The sequence below is a fragment of the Patella vulgata genome, chromosome 8 (assembly GCF_932274485.2).
Source record: "Patella vulgata chromosome 8, xgPatVulg1.2, whole genome shotgun sequence".
NCBI lineage: Eukaryota > Metazoa > Mollusca > Gastropoda > Patellidae > Patella > Patella vulgata.
Window position 1 is genome coordinate 5241225 of NC_065886.2, and position 10802 is coordinate 5252026.

Sequence of the window (10802 nt, forward strand, 5' to 3'; positions counted from 1 at the left end):
TTAAACCCCATTTCATTTCATTTCATTTATTATAAATCTGAAGTTTGCTCTAGATATCCATGACATTAGGTCTGATCTGTGTTCAGAGTTACTTTTATTTTTGTGATTTTTTTGTCAACTGATTATTTAGAAATAGAAAATTTAATTTATACTGTGTACTATTATGGAATTATCTGCCATACAAACTGAAGTTAACCATACAGCATACTATTACTAGATAATCACAGAGTAAATTGAATTACTGAATGGTTTAAAATTAGTGATAGTGCTTCAGTAAATATTTTATTGGTTGGATTAAGGCCTACCAGTAAAAAGGAGAAATGTGATTTTTAATAGCATAACAGTATTAGGCTTACTGTTTTATTAAAAGCTTATTGCAAATGAAAATTGAGCAAAATAATATTTCTGTTATGAAATTTGGAAAGGTATATAAATATAACATACCATAAACTTAACACTTAAATTGTTTACCACAAGTAATTGTAGGCCTACATAGAATCACATTTTTCGATACACAATCTTAGAAAAAATTAGTCTTGTCCATTATCCTTTTGCCAGAATACAACAGATTCTTCAGAAAATATAGTTGGTTCCCTCGCACATGATTCTTTTTCAATTGCTTTTAATGACAACATATGAATCTAACTTTATTTTATTCGGTGTACTGTAGGCCTGTTATTGTGTTTGTAGATTTTATTTGTTTTTACAAAAAATATAGAATGTAAAAAGAACATGTGCAACTACAGACAGTAAAGCTTTCTGTTTAAAATTTGATCCTTTAAAAATCACAACTACATGTAATTCTAAAATTACGAAACTACTAAAAACAGGGACCTACAATTTAAATTACCTGGTATTAATACGTGTATTAGACCTAGATGACATGTCATGGAGTCAAGTGGCGTGGTTTCGATTCCCCGTTTGTACGAGACAGAGAGTAGGGTCGCTTGTCCAATCTCGTGGGTTTTCTCCAGGTCCCCCAGTTTCCTCTCACTGCTAAAATAGACCCATCAATCAAGTGAATTATTGAAATAAAACTGAACCATGTTAGTCCCGAAATTACCTAGTTTGTATCGAGTGGACGTTAAACCAAATTTCTCTCTGGTCTCTGAAGTCTCTCCCTACATTACATTAATAGCACATTGATTTGATTTGATTTAGCTTAGACAAGTTAGAGCGAGAGGAGGTCATATTATCTAAGATAAAGACGTATAGATCTACTTGAACTTCTAGGCCTACAGTACTCAGTACTCTACATTGGAATATATCATTATAAATAAACAATATAATATCAATTAAGCCTAACCAATCAAATATGAAAACATCTTTCACCAAATATGTACTCTTACAAAATATAATTTCTGATGATATAGGCCCTATATTGCTGTTCTTATGATTTATTATATCAATGTTATTATGGCTCAGGTATATATTTATATAGCACTAGGCCTAGCACTCGACGATGACCCGTATCGTACTCGTAGCAGAAGACGCGACGTAGACTGAGCTCTTTTTCTTCAGGAATGCTGAATTTTTTTAATCCCTCAATAGTCCCTCAACCTATAAAATTCTGGAAACTATGGTGACTCAGTAGTTAAACATACATTATGCAAGAGCTAAATCTGCCTATTGCAAGTCTTTATGTAGGCTTCAGATGTTATAGAAATTATTAATTAGACCTTTATTTACACAACAAGCTCAAAATCAACCCTGTAGACCCACGGATGGTGTGGATACAGTTTGGATTTAAACAGTCGTCTATTTAAAATTAAATCAATAAATGGCAGATCAAGCTAACGTTTTCCGTTAGTCGCTGATGTCACTACCGGAAACTGGCGATGAAAGGCCTGCTAAGCGAGGCTACCATAGCCATTTAGTTATCGTCTGTCAATTCTCATAGACGGTGCAGACACAATTGATGCCAATTTCTAGTCCAAACTTTCAACAGTGACAATTCCGTTCAGAACAAAGTAATTTGCATGAAATTTTCAACATTTTCTTTTCTTTTATCATCTATGTTTGAATTATTATAGCAAGAATGGCGAACTCGTTATAAAAATCTTAACTAATGTACCTTTAAGGCGCTGGTTCACACACCAGGAGTTCCGGGCTTCCTTCCTAGCGCTGGATTCCCCTTGGCAGTGAGTATTGGTCGGAGGCATAGACATTCTATTATCGAGAAACATCATACGTATTTGATATTTAGAAATATTTATCACAATAACAAGTGATATTAATGTAAATCATGCCCAAGTGGATTGAAAGCGGATCTCTTTTGTTTTATAAACAATATTTTCATTCAGGATGTCTTAGCCTATGTAAAACCCCTCTCCCTAGATAATATACATACATAGTATTAAAAAGGAACAAAATGTGTGTATATACACAGTTAGAATGACAAACACATACATACGGATGACATTTTGGATTTTATTGGATTTTATATAATGATTTTTGGGGTTAAATGTCTGCTTTCGTTCGAAAATTAACTGATTTGGCGATGTGAAATAACTATGTCGAGACAGGATGCTAAAATTAGTTTTATAAAAGTCAACGCTTGATTTTGATTAAAATGTGGGGGGGTTGGATGGCAGAATGGTTAGCGCGCGCGCTAATGGTTAGCGTGTTTCGAATCCTCGGTTGTACGTGACAAGGAGTAGGGTCGCCTGTCCAACCTCGTGGGTTTTCTCCGGGTCCTCCGGTTTCCTCCCACTGCTAAAGACCCCTATGCGCAAGCGAATTATTGAAATAAAATTAAACCATATGTTAGTCCCGAAATGACCTAGTTGTGTCGAATGGACGTTAAACCTCATTTTTCTCTTTCTTGATTAAAATGAACAGAGAATGCATTTAAGGTGTACTCTTAAACTGGGTCAATCATACGTGGCCAACCAAGTGGAAACAGGACCCTGCCTCAAATATAGCTGATTTCTAGGTAATGATCAGCCATGCATGTCAGACAAAGCGATGTGGCAATTCATTATTTCGCAAGCAGAAATATGCACCTTTTTCAAACATACGTAATTGTATTGGAAAAGGATGTGGTAATCTTCCATTTGTAATTGTATGATCAAAGGATGTGGTAATCTCCTATTTGTAATTGTATTGGAAAAGGGTTTGTCAATTAGTGTATATACAGGTGCTGAACTAAACAAACACACCCACAAAATTGTATTATAGTGACATCTCTCATTTGTACGGAGCCGCTTAAAAGTTCGCTAAACGAACAATTCATTATTCTAAAGCTAAAGTTGTCTATTGCAGTTGTTTCTTTAGACCTTAAATAATTATCAATTATACATTTATTAACTTTCCAATAGCATAATCAACTGTCGATGCCATCAGATGCTCGAGATTTTCAACAGTTTTAAATACAATTTGCGGTTGATGATTTAAATTGAAAATAGTCAATCGAGACTTTATTGATAGTCGTGACAAAGGTAGCAATGACAATCGTGACTACACTGTCCTGCAAACAACGATAACTCCACTCAAAATGGAGTACTGTTACCGAGATTTTCAACATATATTCCCATTTCACTATCTATTTAACTATACTCAGCCAAATTAAATACTTGACACTCGGGATTTTTTGGACTAGATTTTTAATATTTGGTTTAAGGCAACTCTATATATGCGACTGTGCTCTGTTATATTATCTTGACGTTTATTAGAAGTTCTTATGCTGGGGGTGCGTAGCTCTAATACGTCGAAGCACAGCGCTCTATCAAAATATTTTTTATTCAAGGAGCTTTAATCTATATAAGAAACATAAGTACTAATTATTTGAACATCATAAAACAAATAAAGATATATTGAATTCATAATTAAAACATCAATTACAAATTATCTATTAATGAATAATTGAATATATAATTTTAGCATATATTATGTGACCAAGTGTAATTCTAAGCTATTTCACGTTATCATATTATGCATAAAAGAAACATACATTAATCAATAAGCGATTATAAAGTATTATCATACTATGTGAATAAGTGTAGTAAACTATTTCACATCATAATATTAGGTATAACATAAACATATATACTAAATGAATTATTAGGCGACCCAATTATAAACTAACTCACCTATAAGAAACATAAGTACTAATTATTTAACGTTGAACTGGGTTTATTAACGAATGAACATAAGTGTCCGTATTTCGTCTCTTATATTTATATACCCAATCGCTTTCGCCAACTTAATATCTTAATAATAATTAAACTAGAAATATTTGAACATATACATGATAAGGGTTAAACATATAATACAAAATATGATATAAATTAACATATTTACATTACTGAGACTTAACTCAAATATAGGTACATACTGAATCAATGACTAAGATGCATGTTAAGTAATATTAAATTATTTTAAGATAGATGTTCAGAAAAAGTAAATAGATAAGACAGTGCGTTCAGATTAGAATGATCATGGTTCAGAATAAAGATAAACATTAAAGCAATTACAAATGTAGTTAATTTAGATAAGTAATTACATGTATACTAAGCAGCAAAAGAAAGGTCAGGATGGTATGTTACCTGGGCAATAAGGCTCCTTCCCAAACACAGAATTGAACCCAGAAAATGTTCTCAAAAACGCAACCCGACTTTTGAGATGGTAATATGTTCTCCATGATTTTCATGTAACTCATGCTGCACGTGATGTTCGCCGGGACCAGCCCTATAATATGCACCCCCATACCTGGTTGAATGATTCACACTACAATGCCACGACTCACGACAGCTCAGAGGAACCAGGCGCTTTGGAAGACTCGACGCTGGCCACACTGCCCAAGCTGTTGCCAATCACTTCCAGGTCAATGTTCGGAACATCTACAGACTTCAGCAACGCTTCCGGGCCACCAACACCACGGATGATCGCCCCCAGACAGGTAGACCAAGGGTTACCACAAGGCGCCAAGATCGCCATGTTGTGCGACAGGACGTGAAGAATCCCTTCACACCACGGATGATCGCCCCCGGACTGGTAGACCAAGGGTTACCACAAGGCGACAAGATCGCCATGTTGTGCGACAGCACGTGCAGAATCCCTTCACACCACGGATGATCGCCCCCGGACTGGTAGACCAAGGGTTACTATAAGGCGACAGGATCGCCATGTTGTGCGACAGCACGTGCAAAATTCCTTCACACAGGAATCTGAGACAGCACGTCAGACAGTGTGAACACACGGAAGACCCACCAGTACCGATACAGTGCGCCAACGTCTCACATTAGAGAACACCCATTGCCGTAGACCTTACCGTGGACCGATCCTCACCCCTCGTCATCGACGTGAACGTCTACAGTTTGCCCAACAGCACCAGAACTGACGACTCAGGCAATGGAGAACTGCTCTGTTCACAGATGAGAGTCGTTATTGCATATCAACTGCAGATGGCAGGACCAGAATATGGCGTCGACGTGGCCAGCGTTATTCTGACCAATGTGTCATGGAACGAGATTCATGTGGAGGTCCAAGCATAATGATTTGGGGGGGAATCGGCCTGAACTAGAGAGTGGGTCCTGTGGTGTTCCAAAATCTTGGTCCAGGGAGAGGAGGCGGCATCACAGCAGTGAACTACATCGATCAAGCTTTCAGGCCCCACGTCATACCACATTTCGCACGTCATCGAAATAACGTGTCCACACCGCCAGAGTTACTCGGGACTTTCTACAGCAGAACGGTGTCAACGTATATTTCGCTGTTGTAAGGTATGTTTTACCGAGGTATTCTCCCTGGTCCATATTTTAAATACACTGAACTTGTGTAAATATGTTTGTTTTGTTAATGTATTGTTTATTAGTATCCGATATGTACATTCATTGACTTTGTTTCACTGACCACCTAAAACAATTATATTGTATTGGAGAGGACTCTTTTGTAAGTTTTAGTAACTTTTGTCCGAACCGTTTACTCTAAAGTAATAAAATATGTTTAAACGTAACGTTATGCACTGGCCAGCCCTTCGTCCAGATTTAAACCCGATTGCACATCTTTGGGATGAAATTCAGAGGAGACTTAATAACGTCGTACCGAGACCAAACACAGCCGATGGATTGCGCCAGACTTTTCTGAGAGTGTAGGTGCCAGTGGCGTTCATCAATCGCCTGGTCCACTCCATGTACAGACGCTGAGCTGCTGTTATTGACACTCGCGGTGGACACACACGATACTGATGTATAGACTGTGTACAGACTCGTAATATCTTGGAATTGTGATAAATTAATCACTAATGTGATCCATTTAGTAAGTCGTTTTCTAGAATGATTTGATCAAAGTGCCGCTCTGATTTTGAAATCGTACTGACGTTTTTTTGCTGTTTAGTATATATAGAACTATGTTTATTTCCTTTCTTTTTGTTGTGAGCGTACTTTGTAAATCACTTTATAAGATTGAATTAGGCATCTTTACAGATCGCCCTTGATTCAGTAGTGAACAAGGCAGCGTTTATCTATGTTTATGTATGTTTGTTCTAATGTGATTTTTCTTTCATTTTATAATTGTTTGCTGCTCCCCATGGGCGTTTTTATGCAATAAACCTACTTACTAGTTAGCTAGTGTGGTGAACCTCATACATGCTTTAGATCTATGGAAGGGTATCGCTGCCAATATTAAACGCTCTGCTAAAATGTCTCGTCCATTGATTGTATGTAACAAATGTAAAAGTCCAGATACCGATAACGATAAAGTCAAAATACCTCTAAGGCCAAAGTTAAATGTAAAACGTCAAATATGTGAAATGACAAAGACAGATAAAACATTAGCTGTAAATATTAGTTGTAATTAAGCATGTAAATCAATAAACACAATAAAGAATCATAGTTGATTAGTCCAACTTGTAAATATAACTTGAGATAAGGTAAGAGTCACTGTTGACGGTTGGGTTTTGGATTGTGATTTGTCTATTCTCTCCTTTAAATTCGTGAAACTGTAGCACACTTTTCCATATGTAATATTGGGTGTTCCATGGGTGGGGGTTCCCATTTTCAAAATGTAGTAAAAATGGGTTTTGAATAAAAGTAAGGATGGATTCCCTCAAATGTCAAATTTGTGACAACTTGGAGAAAATAAAATATTTTGGCATCTTTAAAACATATTCGTCAGGTTACAGGTTTTAAAAATACAAATATTTGTTGAAATAAATGTATATGCCGATTAATTTATTCACATGTTTCATCAACTTCCAAGAATATAGTTTCTGATGCACATCCCACATTCAATATTTCTTCTCCCGACAAGGTTTTCATATTAACTGGAATAATATTAATACTGGCTGTTAACACAAGCATACTTAGTCTATTCCTTGATTACTTTAAATAATCAATTTTAACCATGTAAATAGAGCCTTTAAGTTTAGAGAAGCGGGGGAGAAGGAGGGTGGTGGGGTAGAGAAAGGAAAATAAGATAAATGATGATATAGAGGAAGAGGACAGATGGAGATGAGATTTAACGTCCACTCGACACAAACTAGTCCATTTTAGCAGTGGAAGGAAACCAGGAATAGAGTTGATGGTACTGAAGTGTAAATACCCCAAAATAGAAAGAGTTGTCTTGTCATTACGTAATATTACAGGATATTTTATCTATAATATGGAAGTTAATTTTAGAACAACTTGTGTGGTTAAAGAACTCCCTGTTAGTTTTATAGAAGATAATAAAAAAGCAATTAGTGTTTATCGTCCTAATTTAAAAAAATAAATTCTGAAATAATAAGTGAAATTCTTTATGGAAAATTCCACCAGTATGATTCAACATGGACGTCAGCAGAATCAAACTACGTGGGTTGGTAACATATTGTTGTGTTAATTTAACAAAATACAAGTAAATACATGTAAAACTTCATGTTAAATTCAGTTAGATATTTTCACATAATCAATAAGTTTATCGAGCAATAGTCATTGCATTCGGGTGATACGTGTCGGGTCAAGGTTCAAATGTGTCCAATCATATATTTTATAGATTGGGGAAGAGAGAGGGGTATATGGGGGGAGGGATTTGGAGAGAGAGATAGAGAGAGAGAGTGAGAGAGAGAGAGATTTTATTTTCGAACTAACATATGGTACAATACTACGTATTCGCGTAAGGGTTTTCAGCCGTGGTGGGGGCCCGGGGGGGGGGGGGGCGACGGAGAGGCATTTTCTAACATTCGGCCAAATCCTAACAGGGGACGGAGAGAGAGAGTGGAAGATAGATAGAAAGATAGATAGATAGAAAGAAGGTGAAAGAGAGAATGAAAGAGTGAGAGAGGAAGATAATGAACAGACTATTATTATTATTGTTACAGCATATTATATAGCATGTTAAATGTTTATATACAGAGTTAGTTAAAAGTTTGTTCAAATAAATTTGTTTAAGTTGTTTTTTAAACGAATATAGATATGTACAACATCTTGAACTCAAAGTTAGATAATTCCAGAACACATGGGCTTGAAAACCAGTTGAACAGTTTTGGATTTGAAAAGAAGTATATCTGAGATGAAGAGAGGTGGGGGGGGGGGTAGATATACTATTAAAAAAAAGTAGTGGATATTTGATTTTGGGGGCATAATACTAAAATATGCAAATGACTACGAAAAAAATCACTATAGAACCTAACAGAAGAAACATTTCCAGTTACATGTGACGCCCAAACGCACCAATAGCTACCGCATGGAATGCAGGTGATGCTTGGGATCATCATGGGGGTCCAACCCAAGATTTGCACGACTCTGACTTTGAATGTTACAGTCATTGTGGCATTGAATTCCAGGGTGGAAACATCAGTTTAATTGTTTTAGTGACCAGAAAACAAATTTTGATATGCGTCGGCTTACCCAAAATGAAAGGTTACGTGCCCCTGGCATGCTACAGATCGGCACAACACAGGCGGTTGTGGCGCGGACGATGAATGTTTCTCAGTCTGTCATAAGCAGATACCGTCCAGATACCGTGATACACAATCTGTACAGGACAGACCACGCTCAGGTCGACCAAGGGCGACAACTCAAGCCCAGGATCGATTTATCCGTACCTTGGCCTTGAGAAATCGTGTCATCACAGCAAATCAGATCAGCGTTCGTCTTCAAACAGACACTGGTGTGAGAGTGAGTGGCCAGACGATTCGGAATCGACTGCATAGGGGTCACCTTCGCGCCCGACGTCCTCGCGTGATCCCTTGTTTGAGAGATCATCACATTCAGGCAAGACGTCGTTGGTGTAGGGATCGTCAACACTGGGATAATCGACGCTGGAGCAATGTGATGTTTTCAGATGAGTCAAGGTTCACTGTTGATTTTTTGGACAGACGTAGGAGGGTGTGGCGTCGTCGAAACCAGCGCTTCCAAGACGTTAACGTCATCAGACATGATCGATTTGGGGGTGGTTCTGTTATGGTGTGGGGAGGCATCACTGTTGCTGGAAGAACGGCTTTACATGTTGTTGCAGGGCGTGTTACAGGCCAGTACTACCGGGACAACATCTTGGCAGTCCATGTTGTGCCGTTCGCACGACGTCATGGCCGCCGTTTCATCTTCCAGGATGACAACGCAAGATGTCACAGGGCCAGGATCGTTACAGGTTACCTCCAACAACAGAACATCACCACATTACCTTGGCCAGCACTGAGTCCCGACCTCTCCCCCATCGAGCATGTCTGGGACATGCTTGGACAGAGGTTACGTCAACGTCAACAACGTCCTGTCAATGTCCAAGAACTTGCTGCTGCGTTGCAACAGGAATGGGACAATCTGGACCAAAATGACCTTAGACGTCTCATTAGGAGTATGCCACGTCGGATCAATGCTTATTTGGCAAACAGAGGAGGATTTACCCGTTACTGACTTGGTTGTGATGCTGTGGTAACTTTGCTTTTTGAACCCGGGTATCATTTTACCCTTATAATGGTCAGTCTGTGCCTTACTTAGTCTAACGATCATTTGGAATAAATCGATGAATGTGAACTTCATTTCATTTTGTCATTTGTTTCTTCGTCAGTTTCATTAGGTGACTTTAATAACACTTAAAAATCAAATATCCCCCACTTTTTTTGAATAGTATAATAAAAAACAGGTTAAAACAGGAGGTCCAGCTGACTGATGTTAGAAGTTAAAGGTATTCCATTAGGGTTTGTCTTGCGTATGGCTCTGCCCAGATACAACTTACCTGAAGAGAAAAAGAAGAGCCAGCAGCAACACAGAACAAAGCAATTAAAACAAATTAAACCATTTATAGAAATAATACATGGCATTAAATTGTTAGCCATAAATAAATTAAATCATTTGATATGCACTGTCATTGTTAATAATTGTTGTGTAAGTCCCTATTCTTTTCGTCATTATTTTCCCCTAATTAATTATTATAGCGTAATATTAAATCATACAGTAGGCTGAACCGCCATACTGTCTTAAAAAAATAGTTCACTCCTTTGTAACTAGATATGTGATATGTATGTCAATTTATTCTGATATTATTAAAGCATCCAGCTGACTTAGCCGCCAACCTGGTCTACACAACCAGTTATCTTTCCATGACCAGTGCTCTTTTTCGCAAAATAACGTAGCAGTTAATTCCAGAGACTGTTATGATTTTTGAGATCGCTTCATAACTTTTATATGACATATTCCGAGGTGGGGGGGGGGGGGTATTTTGGAGGGTATATTGAAGTTTGGAATCTTCCATTAAACCTGGAGTGCTGGCCATTATATGAAATTCAGGCGCGTGGCAGAATTCTACTATAAGAACCACAAAAAGAACAAATTTTTACAGGCTCATATAACAGAAACGTGTGACAGAACCCAGACGGTAATAAGCTC